This window comes from Nicotiana tabacum, chromosome 12 (assembly GCF_000715075.1).
Source record: "Nicotiana tabacum cultivar K326 chromosome 12, ASM71507v2, whole genome shotgun sequence".
Lineage (NCBI taxonomy): Eukaryota > Viridiplantae > Streptophyta > Magnoliopsida > Solanales > Solanaceae > Nicotiana > Nicotiana tabacum.
The window spans coordinates 28,597,871-28,615,213 of record NC_134091.1 but is presented as its reverse complement, the minus strand read 5'-3'; the positions used below and the strand labels follow the sequence as shown (position 1 = coordinate 28,615,213).

Sequence of the window (17,343 nt, the reverse complement as noted above, 5' to 3'; positions counted from 1 at the left end):
AGTAGCAACAATAGATTGCTTTGTGGAGCGCCATGATATGACAATACCTCCATATGTAAACACGTACCCGGTTTGAGATCGAGCTTTATGGGGATCAGATAAATAACCTGCATCTGCATAACCAATAAGATCTGCACTACCTTTGTTAGCATAAAACAAAACCCATATCAAGAGTTCCCTTTAAATATCGCAAAATATGCTTAATCTCATTCCAATGTCTCTTTGTAGGAGAATAGCTATATATTGCTAGTAAATTAACAGAAAATGCTATGACAAGTCGTGTAGCATTAGCAAGATACATAAGTGCACCAATTACACTGAAATTTGGTATTTCAGGACCAAGGAGTTCCTCTTCCTCTTCTGGAGGTCGGAACGGACCCTTATTCATTTCAAGTGATCGAACAACCATTGCTGTACTCAATGAGTGCGCTTTGTCCATGTAAAAGCGTTTTAAGACCCTTTCTGTATAGGCAGATTGATGGATAAAGACCCCGTCTGCTAAATGTTCAATTTGTAGACCAAGACAAAGTTTTGTCTTTCCAAGATCTTTCATCTCAAATTCTTTCTTAAGATATTCAATTGCCTTTTGGAGCTCTTCTGGAGTTCCAACAAGATTTATGTCATCAACATAAACATCAAGTATAACAAATTCGGATGCCATTTTCTTTATAAAAATACATGGACAAATAACATCATTTATGTAACCCTCTTTCAGCAAATATTCACTGAGGTGATTATACCACATGCGCCCAAATTGCTTTAAACCGTACAAAGATCTTTGTAATCTGATTGAGTACATTTCCTGAGATTTTGAATATGCTTCAGTCATTTTTAACCCTTCATGGATTTTCATGTAAATTTCATTATTAAGTGACCCGTACAGATAAGCTGTAACCACATCCATTAGATGTATTTCAAGCCTTTCACGTAAGGCTAAACTGATGAGATATCGAAATGTTATGGCATCCATAACGAGTGAATATGTTTCTTCATAATCGACTCCAGGTCGTTGTGAGAATCCTTGTGCGACAAGGCGAGCCTTGTATCTTTCAACTTCATTTTTGTCATTCCTTTTTTTCACAAAACTCCATTTATGACCAACTAATTTTATACCAGCAGGTATTTGGACTATTGGTCCAAAGACCTCTCTTTTAGCAAGTGCGTTCAATTCTGATTGAATTGCCCCTTGCCATTTTGGCCAATCAGATATTTGTCGACATTCTTCGACAGATCGGGGTTCAAAATCTTCACTATCTTCCATAATGTTAAGTGCAACATTATATGTAAAAATATTATCCACAACTATTTCAGATCGATTTAAATTAATCCCATCACTAATAGAACTTATTAAAAGTTCCTCGCTCACTTGAGTCTTGGGTTCATTGATTTCTTTAGGAATCTTAGAACTAATTAGATCTTGGGTCTCTTCAGGAGATCCCTTCATAGTATCGTTATTATTTGTCGATTTTATTTTTCGAGGATTTCGATTCTTAGAACCCAAAGACCTACCACGCTTCAGCCGTGCTTTAGGTTCACTAGCTCTCATGCTAGTAGATGGTCCTGCTGGGACATCAATTCGGATAGGCACATTCTCTGCAGGGATATGTGACTTAGTTATCATATTCAAATCAGTAAATGCGTCTGGCATTTGATTTGCTATATTTTGTAAATGGATGATCTTCTAGACCCCTTGATTACATATAGGGGTACGTGGATCAAAATGAGATAACGATGAAACTTTTCACACAATTTCTCTTTTGATGTCCTTTATCTCTTCCCCTAATTGTGGGAAATTTATTTCATCAAACCGACAATCCGCAAATCGAGCAGTAAATAAATCTCCCGTCAATGATTCAAGATAGCGAATAATAGAGGGTGATTCAAACCCAACATATATTCCTAACCTTCTTTGTGGGCCCATCTTACTGCGCTGTGGTGGTGCTACTGGCACATATACAGCACATCCAAAAATTCGTAGATGGGCAATATCTGGTTCATGACCAAAAACTAATTGTGACGGAGAATATTTATTATAATGTGTCAGTCTGAGATGGATAACTGATGTTGCATGCAAGATAGCATGGCCCCAAACAATAGTGGGCAATTCTATTTTCATAAGTAGTGGTCTTGCTATCAATTGCAGGCATTTAATAAATGATCCTGCAAGGCCATTTTGAGTATGAACATAAGCTACAAGATGTTCAACTTTTATCCCAATTGATAGACAATAATCATCGAAAGTTTGAGATGAGAATTCTCCAGCATTATCAAGGCGAATAGCTTTTATGGGATAATCTTGGAATTGTGCTCTTAATCGAATTATTTGGGCTAATAGTTTTGCAAACTCCAGATTGCGAGATGATAGTAGGCACACATGAGACCATCTTGAAGATGCATCTATTAGGACCATAAAATATCTAAACAGCCCACTTGATGGGTGAATAGGTCCACATATATCCCCATGTATACATTCTAAAAAGGTAGGGGATTCAATGTCAACCTTCATTGGTGATGATCTAGTGATCATTTTGCCTTGAGAACAAGCATCACAAGAAAATTCATTATTTGTAAGAATCTTCAGGTTCTTTAATGGATGCCCACTCGAATTTTAAGTAATTTATCTCATCATTATTGATCTAGGATGGCCCAAACGGCCATGCCAAAGCACGAAAATATTTGAATAAGTAAACTTCTGGTTTACGATAAAGTGTGATTCAACTGTACTAATCTTTGAATAGTATAAGCCAGACGATAAAGTTGGTAACTTTTCTGCAATACACTTCTGGCCAGAAATATTCTTTGTAATACAAAGATATTCCAAATTCATTTCATCTACCGTCTCAACATGATACCTATTTCGGCGGATATCTATAAAACTCAACAAGTTTCTTTGGGACTTGGAGGAGAATAATGCATTGTCTATTATAAGTTTCGTCCCTTTAGAAAGAAATATAGTGGCTCTTCCGGAGCCTTCAATTAAACTTATATTACCAGAAATTGTTGAAACATTTGCTTTTTCCTTATGCAAATAAAAAAAAGTATTTCTGATCTTTGAATATGGCATGAGTTGTTTCACTATCAATCACACAAATATCTTCATGATTGGTCTTTGATCCAAACATAATTTGAGGATTATCCATATTCTTCACAATGACATAAAGAAAATAAATATGATAGTAAACATCATTATCAAAGCATAACTTTTATTTATGTATAATAATTACATAACCATACTATATACTACAAACAACAAAACTTAAAATATTTACATCTCTACAGATTCATCACCATCACATGACTTGTTTCTCCTTCCGGGAGTGCAAAGTAATCAGCTACATCCAAATGCATGAAGTCTAAATTATCTTCAGAAATAAAATTTGCTTCAGCTTTTTTCTCTGTCTTCTTCATGGAGGCTTGATAAAGCTCAACCAGGTGCTTTGGCGTACGACAAGTACGTGACCAGTGCCCTTTTCCTCCACATCTATAACATGCATTTTCTGGCTTTGCTGCTTGCACCGCTTCATACTTTTATTCCTTCCTTTTCCAATGCTGGTGGTGAGGAGGGTTCTTTGATGCATTATTATTACCATGATTAGAGTTTCTTCCCCGACCACGACCATGACCACGACTAGGGCCACTCCTCTTCCACGCTTAGCTTGGCGGAAGTTCGTCTCATTCACTTCAGGGAATGGACAAGAACCAGTAGGTTGGCTTTCATGGTTTTTCATTAATAACCCATTATGTTGCTCGGCTACAAGAAGATGTGAGATAAGTTCAGAATACTTTTTGAATCCCATCTCTCGATATTGCTGCTGCAGGAGCATATTCGAGGCATGAAAAGTGGTGAAAATTTTCTCTAACATATCATGATCAGTAATATTATCACCACATAGTTTCAATTGGGAAATAATTCTGAACATAGCAGAATTATACTCACTGATAGATTTAAAATCTTGTAGCCTTAAATGAGTCCAATCATAATGTGCCTGTGAAAAAACGACCATCTTCAGGTGGTCATATCTATCTTTCAAATTATTCCACAGTATGACTGGATCTTTAATAGTGAGTTATTCTATTTTCAAGCTTTAATCAAGGTGATGGCGTAGGAATATTATTGCTTTGGTACGGTCTTGGTTTGATACTTGATTTTTGTCCTTAATGGTGTTTGCCAGACCCATCGCATCAAGATGAATTTTAGCATCAAGCACCCAAGACATGTAGCTTTTGCCTGATATATCCAGGGCTACAAATTCATGTTTAGAAAGATTTGACATTATTTAGAAAAAGAAAGTTCGTACCTCTGATACTTTCAAAGTATTTGCTCGAGGTGACAGAGTCCCGTGCTGATAACGTGTTATAAAATAAAGACTGTAAAGTAAAGACGACTATAGAGAGAAACCGATATATTATTCAAACTTCAAACTTAAGTACATAATAAACTGAAAACTCCTCTATTTATAGAAGAAAGGAAGCTGCTGTGTAAGCTGCTTGTAAGATGCTACTGCAAGCTGCTGTGTAAGCTGCTATTGCAAGCTGTTGTGTAAGCTGCTACTGCAAGCTACTTGTAAGTTGCTTGTAAGATGCTACTGTACCAGATATAGATAATTTTCTACCGGGAGTAATGTTTATCCATAACGGGATACCGAAAGGATAAGCTTCTTCAGGAGGCTTATTTCTAATAAAGTACTAAATAGATAAACATATTTACGGTGGAGTCTCATATGAATAAACTTCTTGAAGAAACTTATTCACAACGGAGTACTAAATGAGTATCCATAATATAATATATTTTTAACAAAAACAATATTATTAGGTCAAGATAAGATTGACAATAAGTGACTGCAATATAAAACTATATTATTGAATTTCTTCACCTTAATACCACAAGAATACGCCACAATTTTATTGCCAAACATAATAGTACTAAACTTCCATGACTAAAGATAATATATAGTACTAAATCCTAGAGAATGCATAAAGTCAAGCTGTCAACTAACTTCTACCTACTTGTAGCATTATAATTGTATCAATGGGGTCAAGTTTTATTAATTTTGCGGCCCTGCCAATACTTGTAGGAACATCCCATCTTGGATAATCGGATGGACAATTTTCAAATAAATAACCAGATTTTAGTAGCATCTTAAGGTTTCTAATATGGAGAGGTTCAAGTTTTTAAGTCAATAAATGTAAAGCATAAATCATTCAGGAAGTTATTTGTAGAGGATCAACCGAATAAAAGAACGAGATCTTTCACAAATAGCCGGTCATATTTATTATTTACTTTTCTAGCCATATACATAGATTATACATTCATTATATACATATAATACATAAATTTTGCATACACTATACCTCCACGGACTATTTTTAGTTTAAGCATTAGGTGGATGGCTATTTGGGTTAATTCACATATCACAGGTACAACAGTGAGACACAAGCCATTAAGACGAGAAATTTTGAATAAACTTATGGGGCACAATTTAAATTTTTTAAAAAGTTTTTACTGAGAATAAATAGGTAAAGATAATAGTAACATACTAACTAATAGCAAGAAATTAGGTTCGAATTCAAATGTTTTTTATTTTGTTTCTCATTTTATTATACCCTTGACACTTTAAATTAGCTGGATTTAGGGCATATTACAGCAATAGTCCAAGGAAGACTGCCACACAACAGGCCCAATATCAATATCCATGACCATCGCTGCATCCACCAAAATGTTGAAGTATTTTATTGGATTTAATTCAATAAGCCCATGGTTGATTTTTAATTGGACTGAAATCTTCCTCCATCATTCTCCGAAATCTTGAAGGCAAAACATGTAATTACCTTCTTCGTTCAATAATTCCAGTTAATCTTGAATTCTTAAACTTCTATGCTGCGAACCAGGCTGACTCGGTACAGGAAATAGTGTCAAGCGATCTTTCATGAATCCACTATTTACTGTTTTGGCCAAGGTAAAAAATATGCTAGGTTTATCAGCCCTTGCGTTTTTTTTTGTCTATGGTAAATAACTATTGTATTCTTTAATATATTCAGGGCTACTACACACTTTCAGTTTTTTTTTTCCCGTTCGCTTAGAAGCTCTCTAGAGTTCCAATCGTATCTATTTTTCAAAAACTCACATGGGGCATAAGTTGTGATTTTAAATTCCCACAGCTAAGTTTTGCCTGTAAGTAGAGTTATAGAGTATCTCATACACAATGAGGTAGCGTAAATTGTTGCACATGGAGCAAAAGTTTTGGTGTTTGATAACGGTCAACTATGCCTTATAAAAAGGACTAAGCGGTCGTTGCAAATATATTCCGGCTAGTAAGTCCGGAGTCGAATCTCACAGAGAATTAACCTATCAAACACAACTACCAGACTCGCACGAACTCACGCAATCAATCTTCAGAAATATTTAAGTAACAATTTGGATGTTTACTAACTAAATATTACGTAATAAAAGTGCAACAATTAATAACTAACTACTACGGTTTGTAGACAAGAATTGGAATGGTCTAAGGTTGTGATTTTTCCTATTGTCGGAATCTTTTCCACTACATTTTCTATAAATTTGCCTAAGACTTCTCTATCGATCATGAACACTCTGACTGTCATAACTCTCTCCCGAGTACTTACCACAATTTACTAGACATATTCTCCCGAATTACGCTACCTGACATTAATTACGGCTCACTCGGATCGCACCAAGGTTTCGTTATCCCTAATCCTACCTTTAAACCCTTCGTATTAATCCCTCATATACGTTAGGAGTGATGTTGTTCAACAACTACCTAAATATGCACTCTCTCCCGAATAATACACACTAAATAGGCACAGTCGATTGAGGGCCCTTCAATCAACAACAATAATAATATAGTTGAATAAATAGAGAAAATACTACGGCAAATTTAAATTAACGTAACAGGAAAATCATCCTCCAATAGGTTCCATCAAAACCCTAGATTAGGAGTTTAGCTACTCATACTTATAGTCACAATATCCAAAGTATTTTGCATAATTAAATTACAAAGTAAGGATAAAGGGATGTAGAAATCGATGAGTCTAACTCCAAACTGTTGTTCCACGAGCTCTCCTTGCCTCCGGTTGCAAAAGTACTCCAAAATGGCGTTTTTAGGTCTATTTATATGTGTAGGAAAAAACCTAAATACGTAGGCCAAGTCCTAGTCAAACTAGGAGATGAAATAAGTCTTCAAAGCTCTGAATGTGCAAGCCCAGACCTGGCCTTGCGAGGCATAACGCCTACTTAAGCTCGCCCCAGGCCTGGCGTCGCGAGGTGTAATGCCTGCTTGAGCTCGCCTTCTGCCTCGCCTCGCCAGCTTCACAGCCTGGTGGACCTCACCCCAAGCCTCGCTTTGCCAGCTCCCACGCGAGCTAAAGAGCTCACCCAGCCTATTCTAACGCCTGCTCTAGGCCTGGCTTCGCCAACTTTTCATTTGTCAGCTGCTCACTTCTTTCCTTCTTCTTTTCAACTGTTGTTTTTGAGCACGCTTTAAACTTTAAGTATTCCTATTTTCTCTACTTTCATCTCCAATTCACCTACACACAAAATAAACTCCATTACGCACAAATAAAGTGTAGTTTATCATTAAAGCATATGAAATGGAAGACAAATAATGTACGAAACTATGAAATTATAGCCACACATCAATACCCCACACTTAAACATTGCGCGTCCTCGCGCAATCAAACTACACTTATAGACACAACCACTTTAAGAAATTCCCTTAACTCATTACACCAAGAATGTTTAAAATAGTCTAAGAACCAAGGTGTAACATCATCGCCTCAATATTTGACTCACAAATACCCTGACTTATTCACACTAACATGGAGGTCAACGACATTACCTTTTCTTTATGAATCACGTGCCCTCACCCAACGAAGAGCTCAGTTCCACACACAATGAATGTAAGAATGTAGGAACTCAAGATAGGAAAAGTTCACCCACTCTCAGAAATGACATTTATATGCTACAAATGATGCACCATAGGCTTGCCCATAGTGTAATACTCTACTAATCGAGCTCATTCAGTCTAAGATCCAGTAGGACTTAAATTGGTTGTAATGTAGGCTGCGGGTTGGGTAAGATACATTTGGATATAAATGACTACACCTCCCTTAAGCACTTTAATACATACACTTTAACATTCAAGCCCATACTCATGTCACACCAAAACTCCACCTTAACTTCACTTTATATTATCCCCTACTTCTTTAAGCACCAGTATATCACTAGCCACCACCATCAAGAATTATTTTTTATACAATACAACTATTTTTTTTCTTTACTCTTAATCCAAGTGGCTTTTATTAACATATTTATTTTTCTTTCAAACGGTGCACCTTTCTCCTTATTTCAATTGTTCCACTCAAAATCCAACCCACCACCCCACACTTTAACTTTTTCATAATTTATCACAATTCAAGTGCTCATGAGAGGTGACAAGGTTCAAATATATGGTCGATTCAAACAAAGGGGTACGACTTGTAATGTGGTTACCAAAGAAACAGGATTATAGGCTCAACGGGGTTAACTACGATACATAACATTTAGGTGGGTACACTATATATATATATATATATCTGGCTTAACAAAGAAATGTCTATATCACTTCCTAGACTGAACAAGACTACTTTTTTGCTTTGCACACACACGAGGCAAGTTCTAGACATCAAATGCAATGTACAGAATATATACAAAACCTCACACAGACATGACACATAACTCACTCAGGATTGGTTTCATCGCGACATTCCAGTCCAAGTAGTTAAGCAAAATTAAGAATCTATGATTTAAGGTACTTATACTAGAGTCAAAAATCGAACCTAAGCGTCACAACCATAATACTAACTATTCTCAAGGCATAACAAAGCTAAGAGATATTGCTACAATTAAATGCATAGCCCGTGGTTCCTACTCCTAAAAATTAAAACTAACTACACCCGGTTCAACTAAAAGTCCTTGGAAAAGAACCGCGACCCAAAGAAAAACCAAGGGGGAATTACTACACTACCTACAAGGAAATCTTTTTTTTTTGGTTTGTTTTTCCTTAGACTTACTTCCCTGAATAAAAATCCCTTGGAAAAGAACTGCGACCCAAAGAAAAACCAAGGGGGAATTACTACACTACCTACAAGAAAATATTTTTTCTAACTAACAATAAATAACTAAAAACAAATGCTAAAACAATTAACTAAACAAATAACTAAACAATTAACTAAACTAATAACTAAAACAACTAAGCAAAACTAATATTTATAAGTCTCCACCCCACACTTAGATCATGGATTGCCCTCAGTGCATGTACAAAATGACAAAACAAGAAAAATGAGTAGGGTGTAAGAAAAAACTCCCTGGTCATGCTGCATCGTCTCCCTCATCCTCTGAGGCTGCCCATTCTTCCTTATATGCGTCCTCCTCCTCATCATCATCGTCCTCATCGTCTGACTGGTCCGGCTCAGCCTCAGACTGCTTAGGTGTGTTAATGTCCTTGTCATCTGGAAGTCTGTACCATCACCTCGTCCAACCAGCTGCTGAGCATGAACGTTGAGCAGGAACCGCTCATCCAATAAGGTCCTCACCTCAGTCGTGGCCGGCCGACCCCTATCCTAAGCTGCAAATCCATCATCCCATAGAAATGGGCAATAAAACTATCATCACGAGCATTGCGCTCGGCACCTGTCAATGATGGCATGCCAATCTTTTCTTTCACCCGGACACTAGTGATGTCTGTCTGTCGTATGGGCTGATCAATGATGTGGTCAAACTCTGGCTCCTCCTCAACTTCCTCGTGTCTTAAGAACTAAGTCAAAAAATTGGCAAATGGCATTCGATCGACCTTCTTATTACTGTTTCTTACCGAAGACATTTGGTAGCGGATCAGATAACCCACATTCACTCTTTGACCCATCATGAGGAAGTAGAAATCACAAGTCCTCTATCGGCTAATGAACGTGTCATGATTGCACGGCAGGATCCGTGCATTAATTAGTTTCAACCAAACATGAGCCTCCACCCTCATCTTCTTTTTGGGGAACTTCTTGTGCTGATTTATTTTCTTATCATGGATCCACGATGCCACAGAATTGACACCACATAACGTGTGTCTTAGATCTTTATATGTAGGACGGAGAATGAAGTAGTCCAATGGATCCACAGGAACATCTGGAGCAGCTAAAAAGTTACATATGGCTGTGGCTGAAAAGTTTATCAACCGTCCACGAATTGGCACCAACTGTTCGGTATCCTGTGGATCAAACCCTGTATAGAATTCCCGCACTAGATTGAGATTAATATCCCATGTGTTCTTAAAGACATAGATCAACCCCAAATCATGGATGTCCCTCCAAATAGCCTTGTACTTTGCTTGCAGTCGGTGCTCACAGATAGCGGCTTCCGGATGTACATGTTTAGGCTTACAACGCCTGTACCAATCCTTAGTATGCAGGGAGTATGCTTCTTATGCCAAACTCCCATTGGCCTTGGGGTTGTGGACGCATGGCTGCCACAACTGCCACAACTTGTGCTTCTTCACCTAGACTAGAGGTAGCATCTCCCCTTTTTCTCTTATTTGGGGGAGGTGTGGAGGTTGCCTTTGCTTTAGCCCGAGCAGTGGACGTAGCCTTTTCTTTGCCAGTGTCTTTTCTTTGAGTCATATTCATTCCTACACAAGTAATCATTAATCAGTTAAAACTGCATTACGATATGACATGCATGATCTTGCCCAAATTCCCGAGATTACTCAGACTTCACCTCGTATTTTCTTAACATGAGAGTCAAACAGCAGCCCATGGGTGCTTCCTCTAATTTCGAAGCATCGGGCTGCCAGTGAGGCACCCCACACTTAAGATTTTAACGTGGTTCATGACTACATAATACTAGTCTATTAATCCCGGAGATTCGAGCTCCAATGGGGACAAGGAATGCCATTGAGACATTATAGCAAACACTTAGCATGCACTAGTGACATGGGAGTGCTTGTAGGGGTGAGGGATTGCCTTACCCTCCCAACTCGGCTTGGGAATTCCGTACCACCACGTGTTCATACAATAGCAACAACATTCCTATGGGTTTCATGGGTTTGGGACACACAAACACATTATTACAATGAAGAACAACCCCCAAATTTTTGTGTCTAATTTCATACCTTCATCTAACTCGAAATTGCAAATGAAAGAGATATAAGAATCATACCTTAGAAGCTTTAAAAGGAAGCAGTTGCCTGTGAATTGCTGGTGCAAGTGCAAGAAATAGCAGGACTAAGCTTGAACTCAATGGAGATAGGAGAGACAACGATGGCAGTGTGCTTGTGAGTGTGTGGGGGTGAGGAAATTTGTGCAGTATACGTTTGTTTATGAGCAGTGTTGTGCTTTTGGGAATTTTCTTTTGAGCAGGATGTGTGTTTGGTTTAGGTTAGGTTAGGGTTTTTATTATGTTCAGTGTTTTTGGGCGTTAGAGCAAAATAAGGGGAAAAAAATTAAAATAGGCCGAAGAACTTACCTCGCGATGCTTATTGAAGGATCTCGCGTAATCCCTCGCCTCGCCAGCTCAAACGCGAGCCTGGAGGCTTGCTGCGCTAGGCCTAATGCGTGAATTACCTGGCCTCACCCCTGGTAGCGCGAGCTCCATCGCCAACTCTACCTGGACATACCCCTAGCGGCGCGAGCTAACCTCACCTGATTTCCTTCATGTGACGCTTAAAGCTCTGCTCGTCTTGCCCAAAATCACCTTCAAACTTGTTAGTACCTAAAAACGAAAAGAAAAATTCTAACTACACTAAAAATTGACTACGAATTGGGTTGCCTCCCAACGAGCGTCTTAGTTAATGTCATGACACGACGAATACAACATTATAATGGGTTGCCTCTCATGTAGCACCTGATTTAACGTCGCAACATAACGCAGGTAATCGCACTTAAGGCTCGCTCAACCTTGGTGGCTCGAACAAATAAGTCACCGACACATTGACTCTAAACGTGTGAGAGTCATTTTCCGCAGCAATCTCTATGGCATTAGTGGGGTGAATCTCTACCACATGAAATGGTCCTGACCATCTTGACTTTAATTTGCCAGGAAATAACCTCAATCTTGAATTGTATATTAGTACCCTATCTCCGGGTTTTAAACTCTGCTCAAGAATATTTTTATCATGCATCATCTTCATTCTCTCTTTGTATAGTCTTGTGCTCTCAAAAGTGGGGTAGCGAAACTCATCAAGCTCGTGAAACTCTGTGACTCTACTTGTACCCGCAACTTCTATATCGAGATTCAGCTGCCTCAATGCCCATAAAGCTCTATGTTCCAACTCCATTGGTAAGTGACATGCCTTCCCAAACACCAATTTATACGGCGACATGCCAATCGGAGTTTTGAAAGCAGTACAATAGGCCCAGAGTGCATCATCTAACTTTCTCGCCCAATCTATTCTTGTAGCATTCACAGTCATTGTCAAAATGCTCTTTATCTATTTGTTCGAGACTTCCACTTGCCCACTCGTTTGTGGATGATATGGGGTAGTAACCTTGTGGCGTACATCATACTTTTCTAACAACTTTGCGAAGGCTCGATTACATAAGTGAGTGCCTCTGTCACTAATTATTGCCCTTGGAGTGCCAAATCGGGTGAATATATTCTTTCTCAAAAAACCAATTACCCCCTTTGCATCATTTGTAGGGAGTGCTGCAGCCTCCACTTATTTTGACACGTAGTCCACAACTATGAGTATGTACTTGTTGCCGTATGAGCTGACAAAAGGCCCCATGAAATCGATTCCCCATACATCAAACACTTTTACCTCCTGAATTGGGTTCATAGGCATCTCATGTCGGCGGGAAATATTCCTAGTTCGTTGGCATTCGTCATAACCCTTCACCCAGAAGTGTGCATCTTTGAACAATGTCGGCCAGTAGAAGCCCGTCTCCAGCACTTTCACAACTGTTCGTTCTCCCCCGAAATGTCCACCATATGGTAACGCGTGACAAGCCTACAAAATAGAAGATTGGTCTATCTCGGGGATACATCTCCGGATCATGTTATCAACACAAATCCTGAACAGATAAGGATCATCCCAATAATACATGAGACAGTCACGAAGGAACTTTTTCTTTTGAACAGAGGAAAGGCCATAGGGAACAATACCGCTTGTCAGGTAGTTTGCAATGTCTGCATACCATAGCACTACCTCAAGAATCGTGGCTAGTAGTTGTTCATCCGGGAAAGTCTCCACAATCTTTTCGCCCTCAATCTTCTTTTCGGCTCCTTCCAGCCTTGACAAGTGATCGGCCACTTGGTTCTCCGTTTCCTTTCGGTCACGGATTTCCAAGTCAAATTCTTGCAGTAGTAGCACCTATCGAATCAGGCGCGACTTTCAATCCTTCTTATTAATTAGGTACTTGAGAGATGCATGGTCGGTATAAACAATTACCTTCGAGCCTATCAGGTATGACCTGAATTTGTCAAATGCGAACACCACTGCTAGCATCTCCTTCTTGGTTACTATGTAATTTAGTTGGGCACCACTCAAAGTTCTACTTGCGTAATATATTGGATGCAAGACTTTGTCTTTGCGCTGCTCAAGCACTACTCCCACAGCATAGTCGCTTGCATCACACATCAGCTCAAATGGTTGCTCCCAGTCGGGTGCAACTATAATAACTCCCAGTCAGGTGCAACTATAATAGGTGCTGTTACCAGTCTCTTCTTCAATTCCTCAAAAGCTACCCTGCAGTCATCAGAATACATAAAAGGGTGATCGTTTTCAAGCAATTTACACAAGGGGTTAGCAATTTTGGAAAAAAATCTTTTATAAACCGTCTATAGAACCCAACGTAGCCCAGGAAACTTCTTATTGCTTTGATAGAAGTGGGTGGTGGAAGATTTTCGATCACATCAACCTTTGCACGATCTACCTCAATGCCCTTACTCGACACTAGGTGTCCCAAGACTATACCTTCCTGTACCATGAAATGACACTTTTCCCAATTGAGTACCAGATTAGTCTCGACACATCTTTTCAGCACTCTTTTCAAATTCTTTAGGCAATCATCGAATGAGTCTCCCACCACCGGGAAATCATCCATAAAGACCTCCATGATGTCCTCTACCATATCAGTGAAGATGGCCATCATGCACTTTTGAAATGTGGCGGGTGCATTGCATAGGCCGAACGACATCCTCCGGAAGGCATAGACGTCATATGGGCAGGTGAATGGTATTTTCTCTCTATCTTCCGGGGAAATGGAGATTTGATTATACCCCGAGTATCCATCGAGAAAGAAAAAGTGGGACTTTTTGGACAATCTATCTAGCATTTGATCAATGAACGACAAGGAAAATTGGTCTTTTCAGGTGACCTTGTTCAATCTTCTGTAGTCCATACAAATTCGCCATCCCGTGACTTTTCTTATTGATATCAACTCATTGTTACCGTTTTGCACTACAGTCATCCCACCTTTCTTAGGCACACATTGGACTGGGCTGATCCAGTTACTGTCAGGGATGGGGAAAATGTTCCCTGCAGCTATCCACTTTATCACCTCCATTTTCACAACTTCCTTCATGTTGGGGTTCAACTTTATTTGATGTTCTCTAGAAGGTTTGTGGCCATCTTCTAGTAGAATCTTATGCATACAGAAGGCCGGGCTGATCCCCTTAATGTTTGTAATGGTCCAACCAATTGCAGTTTTGCACTCACTCAATACTTGTAAAAGCTGTTCTTTCTGCACATCTAACAAACCAGATGAGATAATAACAGGTAAAGTTGAGTTAGATCCCAAGAAAGCATACCTGAGGTGAGGTGGTAGCAGTTTTAATTCCAACTTTGATGGCTCTTCTATCGATGGCTTAGCTGGAGCAATTTGTCTTTCTTCTAAGTGCAAAGGCTCAAATTCGAGCTCTCTTCTCCAAAACCCTTGGCCATCAAGAGCCAACACCCACTCCGCCAAATCCTCTCCATTTACTTCATCTAAGTTCAAGAGACAGGCTGCTAGAGGGTCTTTAGCATTCAAGGTCTTGTATTCCTCCTCCAAAATTACATCCTCGGCTTCTATTAGAGAGCAGTTAGCAAATTCACTTGGTCGTCTCATAGATTTCTGCATGTTGAATGTTATCTCTTCATCATTTAGTCCCATTTTGAGCTCTCCAGTTTCACAATCAATTAAAGCTTTCCTAGTGGCCAAGAATGGTCTTCCCAAAATTATGAGAATCTTCTCGTCAACCCGACAGTCTAGAATGACAAAATCTGCTGGGAACACAAACTTCCCAACCTGTACTAATACATCATCAAGGATACATATGGCCTTTTCACTGTCCGGTCGGCTAGCTGTAGTAACATGGACGTGGGTCTAGCTCTTCCAATGCCTAACCTTTTGTATATAGCCAAGGGCATCAAGTTTATGCTTGACCCTAAATCACACAATGCTTTAGCAAAATCATAGCCGCCTATCGTGCATGGGATTGTGAAACTCCCTGGGTCTGATAACTTCTCAGCTATGTGTCTCGTCATGACTGCACTATAGGTCTGTGTCAATGTAATAATGGACAGGTCTTGGAAGTTAAATTTTCAAGACATTAAATATTTCATCATTTTGGCATACCTAGGCATCTCTCGCAACACATCAATCAGTGGAATGTACACCTATATTTGTATCTCCATGAATTTCTTATATTGCTAGTCCTTATGTTATTTTGATAATCTCTGCGGGAATGGTGATGGAGGTCTCTTCTTTCCTGTGATTTGAGTTTTATCTTGCTTAGGCACTGCTTCTATTGTCGTTTCTTGTGTTACCTCAGTCTCCTTTGCAACCTATTTTTCTTTACTTGTGCTCTTGTGTGCATTTTATACCGTCACCTCAGTTAACCCTGTTGAATCATCTATCTCAATGGGTACTGGCATAAGTGTTTCAGTAGGTCGGCTTTCGCGAGCAATCTCTTGCTCCAGATCTAGGTCTCTACCATTTCGTAGACTCACTGTCATAAGCTGTTTCGGCCCTGAACTTTTTGATTGACTTGTGTGTCTGCAGGTAACGTCCCTTAGGGACGATTGTTTAGAGCCACAAAAATCTGTCCTAATTGAATCTCAATACCCTTTATCACTGATTCATATGATTCTACTCTCTCTTGCATTTTTCCAGAGGACCCAATCAGTTGTTGCAACATTCTGTTGTTGCTGTCAAGCATTCCCTTAAGTTCAGTGAACCCATCATCTTGTCTCACAATCTGTTGTTGTTGAGGTTGTTGATAAGCCAGCTACTGATTTTGCTGGTTGTAACCTTGTTACTGGTTGTGAGTCTAGCTCCAGGATTGTTGCTGGTTGTGAGTCTATCTCCAAGATTGTTGCTGTTATTGTGCTACTGCTGTGCTGGTCTATATTGTTGATTCTGTTGCCCCTAATTCTGACCACCTTGCCTCTGTCCCCCATAGTTGGCCACATAGTTCATATCTTCCTGATAGTGTTGGTTGTCACCTTCCGAACTCCACGAGCATGCATATGGTTGGTTAATGCATGGTGTACATAAGCCCCCATTAGTAGCATCAACTATGTGTACCTGCTGCTTCTGGCCTGATTCATTGATCTTCTTGGTGAAGATACTCATTTGTGTCATCAAAGTGGCCATATTTTCGGCTATAGAGTTGTTTGGATCCAAAGCCACAAAGTGAACTACAAGAGTGATCGTAGAGTCTCTTGTTATCCATCCTGAGTTTTGAGCTATTTTATCGAGTATGATCTTGTATTCTCTGAATGATTTTCTCAAAAATGCTCCACCCGCTGAAGCATCAACATTGGCCTTTAAGCTGTCTGCCAATGCTCCACCCGAGTGATCAACATTGGAGTGATCGTAGAGTATCTTGTTATCTATTATGAGTTTTAAGCCATTTTATCGAGTAGAATTTTGCATTCTCTGAATGATTTTCTCAAAAATGCTCCACCCGCTGAAGCATCAACATTGGCCTTTAAGATTCTGCCAATCCCATGTAGGACCTATGCCCCAACATTTGCTCTGGAATGCCATGATGTGGACACTTAACCAGCATACCTTTGAACCTCTCCCACGTTTCTTGTAGTGTTTCTGTTGGTCTCTGCCTGAAGCTCAATATCTCATCAATTTGTTTGACAGTCTTATTGGGTGGGTAGAACTTGTTTACAAATTGCTTGACTAATTCTTCCCAAGTAGTGATGGAGTTTATGGGGAGTGAATTACGCCAAGTCTGAGCCTCCCCCGTCACCGAAAATGGAAACAATAACAACTTTATTGCTTTCGGTGTCACATTAGGTCGCCTTTGTGTGACACATATTGACAGGAAATTTTTTAGATGCTGCTAAGGATCTTCAATGT

General features: G+C 39.4%; 1 non-coding gene across 1 annotated transcript; it reads left to right on the top strand.

The window, feature by feature from the left end:
- The first annotated feature begins 17,012 nt into the window (after positions 1–17,012).
- Positions 17,013–17,119, top strand: LOC142167663 (small nucleolar RNA R71). Its single transcript, XR_012697752.1, has one exon. It is a non-coding gene; the product is annotated as a small nucleolar RNA R71 (small nucleolar RNA).
- The last annotated feature ends 224 nt before the right edge of the window (positions 17,120–17,343 follow it).